General features: G+C 34.4%; 1 long non-coding RNA gene across 2 annotated transcripts; it reads left to right on the forward strand.

Annotated features, from left to right (window-relative positions):
• The first annotated feature begins 7238 nt into the window (after window positions 1-7238).
• On the forward strand, window positions 7239-11157 carry LOC137007014 (uncharacterized). Of its 2 annotated transcripts, XR_010892549.1 has the most exons (5): window positions 7239-7756; window positions 7858-7921; window positions 8195-8283; window positions 8599-8673; window positions 11097-11157. It is a non-coding gene; the product is annotated as an uncharacterized lncRNA (long non-coding RNA). The 2 variants fall into 2 exon arrangements; XR_010892548.1 differs by having other exon boundaries at window positions 7239-7921.
• The last annotated feature ends 467 nt before the right edge of the window (window positions 11158-11624 follow it).

Raw genomic sequence — 11624 nt, forward strand, 5'->3', positions numbered from 1 at the left:
CCATGAACCAACATAATTTACACATAGTAACAATTTCATATTAAATCTAAAATGGGAATTTGTTAGACTCTGGCTGTCCATAAGTGCTCAAATAAACTCAAAGGCTGTGATATAAATGAAATGCTATTGACTATTTTGAAAGAGGGCAGGAGTTGCTCTATATGTCCCGCCCTGTCTTCTTGTTTCAGTGGAAATTACATCAACACATTATATAACACTGCACATTTCAAGACACTTCAGTGGGCCTTTAAGAGCTTCTGCTCTAGAGGTTGTACATATGTGCCATCTTTGTGAAATCATGGTGTATTCAAAAGGTCAGACAGTCTACTCCTAATCAACAAAAGCTGCTGTATTTGTAAATGATCTGTGTCTATTTATTCCATGTATGTGTGGTTGGGGTTGTGTTAGCATTCTGAACTGAATTTTAATGATCAAAACAAATGAGCCAGTTCAGACCTGCAATTAGGGGACAGTCATGGCTATATGTCGCCTGTAAATGAGCAACACGATGGCCTCTTTACCCCCTCTGGAGTAAACCTGTGCCCCTGGAGAAGCCTCATTAACTGGGCTGGGTTATGTGGGGAAAGGGGGTGAGGGGCTCTTTAAAGCTCAATAACCCTGGAGAGCTAGGGCTGGAACCTGTTCCCTATAATAGACAGCATTAGTTCAAGGTGTTGCTGTCAATCATCTTTTCTTGTGACTCTAATTTAATGGCTAATAATTTGTGTCTTGTTCCATCTACAAGATTGACGGGCATGTTACATGGATTTTACATCCTTTACTTCTATATAGGTGCAATTGCTTTTTACCAAATAGTTCAATTACACCTATGCATCATTGCTTTGAAAAGTGCATCAGCATTGCAGATTTCATGGATCATGTATTTGATTTGCTAAGGTACAGTGTAAAAAAAAAAAAATGTTTGTAAAAGAAACTGCAAAAATACTACAGTAAAAACCTGTTAAATGGTTAACTGTAAGTTGCCATACCATATATGGAGAAAAAACTGTAAAATAACTGTAAAATACTTCCAAATGTATGTTTTTTTGCAAGTAATTACTACAATAATATGAAACTACCATATACTGTGGGAAAACTCTAATTACTGTTACAGTGACAAGCATTTCTTGTCCAATGGCCACACCTCAAATAGTATTGCATCCTTCTCATGGCATTTAAAGATTTCTGACTTTTCAGTGTGAGTTAAATCACTTTTTTGTCAAATTTTACCTGTAAAAGAAAACCTGCTTAATAATTATGTACATCAGAATATAAGGCGTTTTGACTTCCAGACTTTGATAACAATTATATGTCACTTATGAATTATTATATACAAAATGAATAGTAGTTATTAAGACTAATGTGGTTTTGAATTGGTAAAATGTGCTTGGAAAAAAAAAATATTATCAGAATATCGAGATAGGATAACATTTCATTTCATTCCAACATTAAACACCAAAACACCTTTGGTTCCTGCATGTGTAGTGTGAACTATGAATTTATATTTGTTTGTTTATTTGCTTGAAAGGTTCAGTTCCAAAAAAAAAAATCTTTATATTTGAGCATGATTGTCTCATACATGGCATAGCATTATTTTGTGATACCACACCACATGATAACCATATCCATATATGGTGTTCCAAGGTACTCCAAGCATATGCCATATATTTGTATTCTAATCAGTCTCAGTGTGTTTTTATATGTTTTTTAGTCTACTAATGAGGAGCTTCCATTTTAGCAGATAGCGGAATAAAGATTTTGTTTGAACATTTCACAGCCCCAATGCTGAAATATAGGAAAAAGACTCATGTCTCTGTGGAGTCAAGCCTTGTTGTGGATTTGACCCACGTACAACGGCTTCAGCACTCCCAGGGAGTGACACTGATAGCTGCACAGCAGAGGGAAGCTGTCTATTAACATTTAAATGATCTTCCTCAGAAAGAGATAATATTATGAAAGAAAATGAAGAATTAGAGTAATGCTCAGGTCTTAGCTGGTTGGAACGAGCTCTTGCTCGCCTTTGGAAGGTAATAAGTGCCTCCCAATTACGTCTAATGAATTCTAATGGGCCTTTACCATTTACAGTTCATCCATGCTCAATATGGGGGCTCTTGGTCTTATTTCTTTCGCAGTAAAATTGCAGTTAACTAGTGATGGATGGGGATATAATCATTGTGTCACTTTCTAATAAATGCAAATTTTCTGTGTTTCCGATGCCATAGCAATGTTCTGTTTGGTACATTGTGCCTCTGAAGTGCATTGCGACATTTAGATCTTTTAGATACTGGCATATCAGTGTATAACTGATAATATATGTTTCTGCTTGGATATCAGCAATTGCACCAGCTCAAAACTGTACTGCAAAGTCTCAAAATACTTTTGGAGCTACTGACAAGGAATCATTTCAGTCTTTTAAGCTCCATTTCAGTTTGCTTGTTTGTTTGTTTTTCTTCTTTTTTTTCTCTCCTTTTTTTCCTGTTGTTTGCACAGGTCTTGGATGATACAGGCCATATGCTGTGGTTAAAAATCACTGAATGGCTGTCAGCAGAGATGAGATTCACTGTGTCCTTTGTTCTGTTGAGTAAGCTGGAGTGTAGGGGGCTGCGGGGGGAAGGTGGGCTCAGTTTATACAGCTTTGGAATACTGCCACCATATGGATGAGGTGTAAACTTAATCATCACAGGGATTGTTATTGAAAAGATGAAAAAAATGACTGACTCTTATGAAAAAGTACACTTTAGCATTCTTTTAAAAAGAAAAGAGTAATGTTACAGAAACAACTTCACTTAAATGCTGACAGAATAATGTTTACAGTATCCTAAATTGCATGTTAATTGCAATTAAATGAAAATGTATTATGGTTAAAATTATATTAAATGCAGTTAGCTGAAATTTAAAGTGCTCTTTTGACCCACTTAAGAAGAACCTAATGTAACTTCATAATTCTGTTGTCTTTGAAATATGATTAAAGTACTGCAGAATGCACTGACAAGCATTTATGGTAAACTAAAATATATTTTAATGTCATTTCTTGTAAGACTTGTATGTCATAATTCTGTCATTAATTACTCTCCCTCATGTTGTTCCAAATCCGTAGGACTTTAGTTCATCTTTGGAACACAAATTGAGATATTTTTGATGAAATCTGAGAGCTTTCTGTCCCTCTATAGCAGTGGTCACCAACCTTTTTAAGCCCAAGATCCCTGACCTCAACCTTTTTGAAAGACAAAATCTACTTGATAGAAAAAGACAGCCCAGATTGTATTTAGTATTTTTTCGTGGCCAATTTAGATTCTTATTTATTTATTTATTTATTTTTTACAAGCAAATGGGCCGATTCTAGTACTGGTTGTAGATATTTATTATTAATATTATTATAATAAACAAAAGTACATAGCCATTTCAAATTAGAGGGAACCACTGCTTTTTAATCACAATCCAAACAAAGATACTACGCTCGTTGCATGATCACATGTTTTTTTTATTTAAATTAGATTTAATTTCAAGATTTAAAGCAAAAACAGAATGGTCTGACTTTATCTTTGTGAAATTATAAATGCTACACACACAAAAAAAGCATGAAACAAAAACAGCAGGCTGAATGAGACGCAGATTCACTCTCTGACAGCAGGTGGCGCTTATGGGGCAGCAGTGATACAGCGTTTCCTTAGTTACCGCTGTAAACAAAGCTGAAATGCGCAACTTTTACTTGAACAATTAACTACTTTATTCTGAGGTAAGAGGAAAATAAAATGCCATTGCCATCGAAATCTTTCTGAAGACTGATCTCCTTTTAGAGATGCATTCATACAACCCCTCACCCCCAATTCAATATTTATATTTTCTTCCTATATTTCGAGCATCATGAACGGTGAACTGTTCTTCCTTCTACAGAATTTTCTCCTCTTTGCGTCCGTCTTCAGCGTCTCTGGCCTCTTGTTAACGGCCGTTTACAGACTCAGACATTATGTGTGTTATTTACCTTTATCTGTCTGTCCCAGTAGCTACCGAAAATAACATAAAAATAAAATACAAACATAAAGTACAAAGACTGAAATGTAATGAGAAATGTAATGTATTTTTGTACTTATATTTCTATTATTTTCGCGAGCTACTGGAACAGTGATAAAGACCGCGATCGACGGGTTGGCGACCACTGCTCTAGACTGCTACATAACTACCACTTTGATGCTTCAAAAAGTTCATAAAGAGATCGTAAAACTAATCCATATGAATTGAGTGGTTTAGTCCAAAGAGACTATATCACTTTATATTATGAACAGATTGAATTTAGCCTTTTATTCACATATAAACATTCATCACACATCAGTTGTGGTAAACGGAAGCTCAGGTATGTTTGCTTAACGTGTGAGAACTAAAGAGGTTCATTCTCGTGTGTTACGTAGCACGTTTGAGCTTCCGAAAGAGGTTTATTCTTGCATGTCTAGCAGGTTCGGTTGAGCTTCTCTTTATGTTCGCTGATCAATGTTTATATGTGAATAATTGAATAAATGAAGACTTCAGATACAAAAGCCTCTAAGTGCTGTCTAAAATTTTCTTCTAAAATAAGCATTTTTATGAAGCTCATAAGTTTAGGTTCAGTAATTCTACTTTAATAGCAATTAATAGGTCCTTTTCATTGCCATTAAAGTAAAATAACTGAACATAACCATAGGAGCTTGATAAAAATGCTTATTTTAGAAGAAAATTTCAGATGGCACTTAGAGGCTTTTGCATCCGAAGTCTTCAAATGTACTTCATAAATCACAACAAAAGATTATTAAAACATTAAAACATGCTAAAGAAACAGTCATGAACACGTATTCTTAAGTGGAATTTACTTAATATTATCTTCAAGTACAGTTTTAATATATAAAATTATAGGCTACTCTTAAGATCTGAAGTACACGACAAACGCACATTTAATACAAGTAAGAACGCTTCTTTTTTCTCAAGGGCAAGCTAACTACAGTAAATGAATTAGCTTAGATATCAAGCTTTTGAAAGTTTTTCTTTAACTTTATCTTTTACTTGTACAGATTTGGCTCCTCTTCAGTCTGCCTGTTGAATTAGCTTTGTCAATTTAGAATTAGCATCCTGACTATTAGCTTTGGAATGGATTGCACTTAAAACAGTCAAAGAGAGGTTTAATTTACATGCTAATCATGAATCAAGCAAGCATTTCTAATCTGATTAACCAAATTGAATTGTTTTTATCTAGCTAATTAATATTCTGTAGTTAAAAACAATCTAAAACTCCTAAGTGTTTCGTACCATTATATTATTTTGCATTATCTATAGCACCAAAGGTTCTTCTTGATTCTAATAAGGAGCTAGATAACACTTCTGGACTAACAAAAGGGTTAGTTTGTACTTTTGTGCATTCTATGTGTATTATGCTACTGATGGTTTGACATTTAGCCTATTTGCTACAAATACCACTAGCATTTTAATCAAATTTACCTTAAAACACAGATGTATGCCACAGCTCTGTTGTTTCGTTTAAGTGACTGTCTTTTGATTTTGCGACTCCATTAGATGGCAGAGCACCATTGTGGAAATGCTAATGAACTCGTGTGTCGCCACACGGTGATGGAGTGCTCACGGTGACAAATCCTTTATTCAACAGAGCTAGCTTTGATATATAGTGCAATTTCCACTTTTTTATTTAATCTATAACTTAATTCCAACAATGTAATAAAATAACCTGAAGGCACCTTACAGCAATCGTTTAGTGATGTCTACTCACATGATGTGAGGGGCTTCTAAATGTATGGCTAGGTGGCTTAGCATATAGACGCTTATCACTGTGTCAGATCCCAGCTCTCTCTAGCCCCCCTAGAGGTGATAGGATAATTTTTTGGGGTCAGTAGAGGATATTTGGAGATGATTTAATGTATTTAAACCAGTGATCATCTTTAAATTAAGGTGGTGGTGGTGGGTGGACTGTCATATATGAACACAGCGACACAGCAATGGAGTATGGATCTTTTTGGGTGTTTAAACCAGTGATATATATATATATATATATATATATATATATATATATATATATATATATATATATATATATATATATATATATACAGTATATTAGGGGTGTGATGAGACAAGACGAGACTCGATATTGAGTTCACGAGACGAGACAAGATTTTTACGCACTATTTTTAAGAAATCCTCAATGGCGAAATGCATGACTAGAAAAAATATTCTGCATGTGTATTTGAAATGTTTTAACTAATCATCTTGTAATGAATATCATTTCAGTTCGATTTTCTATGTAGTAAAAGACAACAATACTCAAGTACTATAAAAGGTTTTGCCACTAACTCAGCTGACTGACTTCTCTTCTGTATGATTTCAGTCTCTTCAGACCTTACTGTACATGATTTATGAGCTTCTACAACCTTTGACCTCCTAACTGAACTCCTTTCCACAAACTGATCATAGAAATAAAAACAGTATAAATAAAAATGGTAACACTTTAAAATAAGGTCTCATTTATCAACATTAATGTATTAACCAACATCAACTAACAATGAGCAATATATGTGCTACAGTATTTATTCATCTTTATTTATGTTAGTTAATAAAAATAGTCATTCATTGTTAGTTCATGATAGTTCACAATGCATTAACTAATGTCATCAAATGAACCCTTACAGAAAAAACACATGAACTTCACATGTGATCACATGTTTTCCACATGTGATCACATGTGAACTTATATGATCACATGTGAGCAACATGTCACCACATGTGAACAACATTTCACCACATGTGAACAACATTTCACCACATGTGAACAACATTTCACCACATGTGAACAACATGTCACCACATGTGAACAACATGTCACCACATGTGAACAACATGTCACCACATGTGAACAACATGTCAACACATGTGACAACATGTCACCACATGTGAACAAAGTTTGAACATAATGGAGCAAGTGGCACATATGGAAAACATGTTACTAGCCTATAGGTTATAATGTGGAGCACATGTGGAATATATTTTCACATGTTGTAATTTTTTGGGCGGCACAAAGTCAGCGGCTTGAAACGGTCGGACCACCGTCGGCACACCATCGGCAAGCTGACCAATCTGAAAATGCCGTCAATCTGACAGCGTTTTTTGGGTGGCACATCACCAGCGGTTTGCCGCTGCTGGGTCACCGTTGGTACACCAGTGGCAAGCCGATAATCTGTACAGTTTCTACTAAGCGCTTACAGGACATCTTTTTTGATAAGTGTGTATTTATTTTATATTATTTTTACAGTTAAAAAATCTGAAAGTCTGAATAAAAAATATTAAGACTGACTTAATATCTATATCAAAAACTTGGTATAAAAAAACTGCCTATGGGCACGCTTTCAAATAAAATAACGTGGTTGAATGTTTGTAAAAAAAAATAAATAATTAAGTTATAAAAGTTACACACTTATTAAGTTATAAAAGTGCCACAATTGTCCCACTATGCTGGGGTGGCATTTTGCTCCTATAGGGTCATAAAACTACAAAATGAGTTTTAAATTCATGATTTAATATTAATGAGATTTTTTTATGTAATGTTTTAATTCTAGATGTTTATTTATGTAAGTGCTGCATGACTGTGACGTGTTTTAATGCGTGTGCGCGCCGAACCGCTTTCAAACACTGGAGCGGCGCAGAGTTGCCATGGAAACGGAGAAACAACAACTGACAAGCAGCAAAAACAGCAGCCTCTCGCTGTTGTTTTCACTTCTTTCAGGTGAGTTTAGTCGCTAAAATCACACGAATAACACACACAACTGTTCTTGACACTTCTCTAACATGTAATTGACACACTTATGTTGAATATTTACTTTACAGAAACAGTTTAGTGTCTTCGAAAAACTCCGTTATCATCTCCGTTAGCATCCCGTTTTCAGAAGAGGTAGGCTAACTCTAACGATCGATTTGTTTATAATAGTTTAGGCTTTTAATCACATCTTTATGTGTAGATGATGTGTAGAGGTTTATGTGTAGAGGTTTTGATAGTTTTGTAAAGGTTTTGTTGTCTATGGGTGATTAGAAGCTGGCTAATTTATAAACGTAAATGTAGCCTACTGTTAATCGGTGACGTAACTTGCAGGGAGCACAAGTTTTCAAAAGCGTTTTGATCTCTCATGGTAAACAAATATTGATAAACATTGTTCTGTGATTTCAGCAGCGACAAAATAACCCCTCTACAACAGAGGGAAAGCTCAGAAGATTTCAGCATTTCTGAAGGAACCTGCTGACAGGAAGGAAACACAGGTGAAACTCACCAATTAACTCCATATCCATTTTTCCCACAATATTTTTTACCTATACCATGCATCTGTTATTTTCTTCTTTTATTTTCTCAAATTTACAGTTTTTATTTATTTAATTTGTTTTAAGAAGGCTTTGGCATCCAAATGTAAGTGACACTGTATGAGCAATATTTAATGAATAAGTAAACAAAAAAACATAAATTCAGTTTATGTGTATTCTTCTTTTCCTGCTGTAACGTTAGCTTCTTTTCTTTTAATGAACCTGGCATTGAATAATAATATTGTTGGCTCTGTGACAAATTGTTTATGTTCCTAGATCCTTCCCTGTTGATGCCCTGCACCATAGCAGAGTTGGAGCGGATAAAAAAGTTCCTGTCGGACCAAATGACTAGTAAGTAAAGCCTCTTAAACATACACTAATGTTCAAAAGTGTGGGGTCGATAAGATTTTTAATGTTTTTAAAGTATCTTCTGTTCACAAAGGCTGCGTTCATTGGATCAACATACAGTAAAAACAATTCTGACTTTATAACTCGCAATTCTGACTTTATAACTCGCAATTCTGATTTTATATCTCGCAATTCTGATTTTATACCTTGCAATTCTGACTTTATAACTCGCAATTCTGACTTTATAACTCGCAATTCTGACTTTATAACTCACAATTCTGATTTTATATCTCGCAATTCTGATTTTATACCTTGCAATTCTGACTTTATAACTCGCAATTCTGACTTTATATATCACAATTCTGACTGTATATCTTACAATTCTGACTATCTCACAATTCTGACTTTATATCTCGCAATTCTGACTTTATATCTCGCAATTCTGACTTTATTTCTCACAATTCTGACTTTATAACTCACAATTCTGACTTTATTTCTCACAATTCTGACTTTATTTCTCACAATTCTGACTTTATAACTCGCAATTCTGACTTTATATCTCGCAATTCTGACTTTATAACTCGCAATTCTGACTTTATATATCACAATTCTGACTGTATATCTTACAATTCTGACTATCTCACAATTCTGACTTTATATCTCGCAATTCTGACTTTATATCTCGCAATTCTGACTTTATATCTCGCAATTCTGACTTTATATCTCGCAATTCTGACTTTATATCTCGCAATTCTGACTTTATAACTCACAATTCTGACTTTATAACTCGCAATTCTGACTTTATTTCTCACAATTCTGACTTTATTTCTCACAATTCTGACTTTATATCAAGCAATTCTGACTATAACTCGCAACTCAACAGACCAAAAAAAAAAAACATAAAATCCTTAAAAATTTGAGCACTTACAATGAATTATTGTTGAATTAATGTTTTATTGTAATTTGCTTGCTGAGCCAGATGACTGTTGTTTTTGTTAAAAAATTATTATTATTGTGTTAATGTTGTTTACTGAACAATATATTATTATTATTACATTAACTTATGTGTATTAATGAAAGCTTGTATTTTCATGATTTTCATCATAACAAAATTCAATGTAGTTGTAAATAGAATAAAATAAAACTGTATACCAGCACCAGCATCCCATTCCAGCAAGACCAGCATATGTTGTGTTTTGGTGCTGGTATGCTGATGACCAGCATACCAGCACCAGCATCCGGAAACGGAAAAGATTAGTTCATTTCTCGAGTCCTCGGGTCCGAGTCGTTCGTTCAAGTCCCCATAGGCTGAATACAGAAACAGAAATGATTAGTTCATCTCTCGAGTCTTCGGGTCCGAGTCTCGTTCTTTTGTCACGTGACCGCTTCCCGGTCCAGTGTCTCGCAAAATATACAACATTACATTCTGATTATAGACTGTATATTTTACTATATTTAAGAATTATCATAAAATTATCAAAATAAGTCTGCAATAAACATCTGAACAAAAAGAAAGTTCCATCTTGTTTGTGTAAGAATATTTTTATTGTTAAATGTGGTGTTGTTATTATTTAAATTATTTAAAATAAATATTATTACAAACGAGGACTCGAGAGATGAACTAATCATTTCTGTTTCTGTATTCAGCCTATGGGGATTTGAACGAACGACTCGGACCTGAGGACTCGAGAGATGAACTAATCTTTTCTGTTTCCGCCAGTACAGACTGCATATCCGTGCCCTAATATGGAGCTGTGACTTGATGAACGAACGACTCGGACCCGCGGACTCGAGAAATGAACTAATCTTTTCTGTTTCCCGTAGTATGCTTATGAGATGTTGCGCATGCGCGGTCAACACAAAATGAACGAATCGCTCTCTGAGATGACTCGTTGTCCCGAGTCATATTTAAGACTCGTTCAAAATGAACGAATCGTTCATGAGCGACACATCACTATTTTACGGTCTATGCTCGCAATGCGGAGCCAGGCGAAAATATAAACGCGCCATTTTATTTCTCCATTTAATAAACAGATAAGTATTTGTTGTAAAAGAAATACAGTTACAATTTCAAGGATTTTCAAGCACTTTATCCAAAATTCAAGCACTTTTCAAACAAATTTTAGACATAAATAGAATACTCTGAGTCACATACAAATCTTTATATGCTATGTTTTTACCTCACTAGAAATCCTTAGAGTCATTAGAACTCCCATTTTGGATGGCTTCTAGAGGGCATGCTGTAGGTGCGCACAGGATATGATTGGCTACTACCAATATAACATATCATATACGATCCTGAAATCCATAAAGAAAAGAAATAAAACTTTACTTTATCAGGATAGTTTACTTTATTTATTAAGTTTACTTTATCAGGATAGATGTTTGCACTGCCCTAATCTGATTGTTTTACTATCCCAAAACAGGAAACCTGCTGAAGGAGACACAGAGGACTGAAACGACATTCCACACATTCAGAAACTCACAATTCATATTTTTATATTTGGTTTTGCTTTTTTTGTTTTAAAAATTCTTATTCACATTTGTATTTCTAATGAAATTAAATAAAATAATTGTTTATAAATAAAGAATTGTAAATAAATTTGAATTGTTTGTTTTAATGTTGGGAAACATGGCTATAGGCCCTACATAAGAACATGCTATCATTTTCTGTTGTTGTTTTGTTAGAAATGATTGTTGATGGGTTTCAAATGTTATTCCAAGGATCGCACATGGGAATGTACATGTTTCACATGTGATCTCATGGTTTCACATGGGAATATACATTTCACATGTGATTACATGGGTTTCACATGGGAATTTAAGGGTTTAACACGTGATCACATGGTTTTCACATGGGAATATGCGTTTCACATGTGATTACATGGGTTTCACATGGGAATATAAGGGTTTAACATGTGATCACATGGGAATATACATTTCACATGTGATTA

This window comes from Chanodichthys erythropterus, chromosome 18 (assembly GCF_024489055.1).
Source record: "Chanodichthys erythropterus isolate Z2021 chromosome 18, ASM2448905v1, whole genome shotgun sequence".
Taxonomy (NCBI): Eukaryota; Metazoa; Chordata; class Actinopteri; order Cypriniformes; family Xenocyprididae; genus Chanodichthys; species Chanodichthys erythropterus.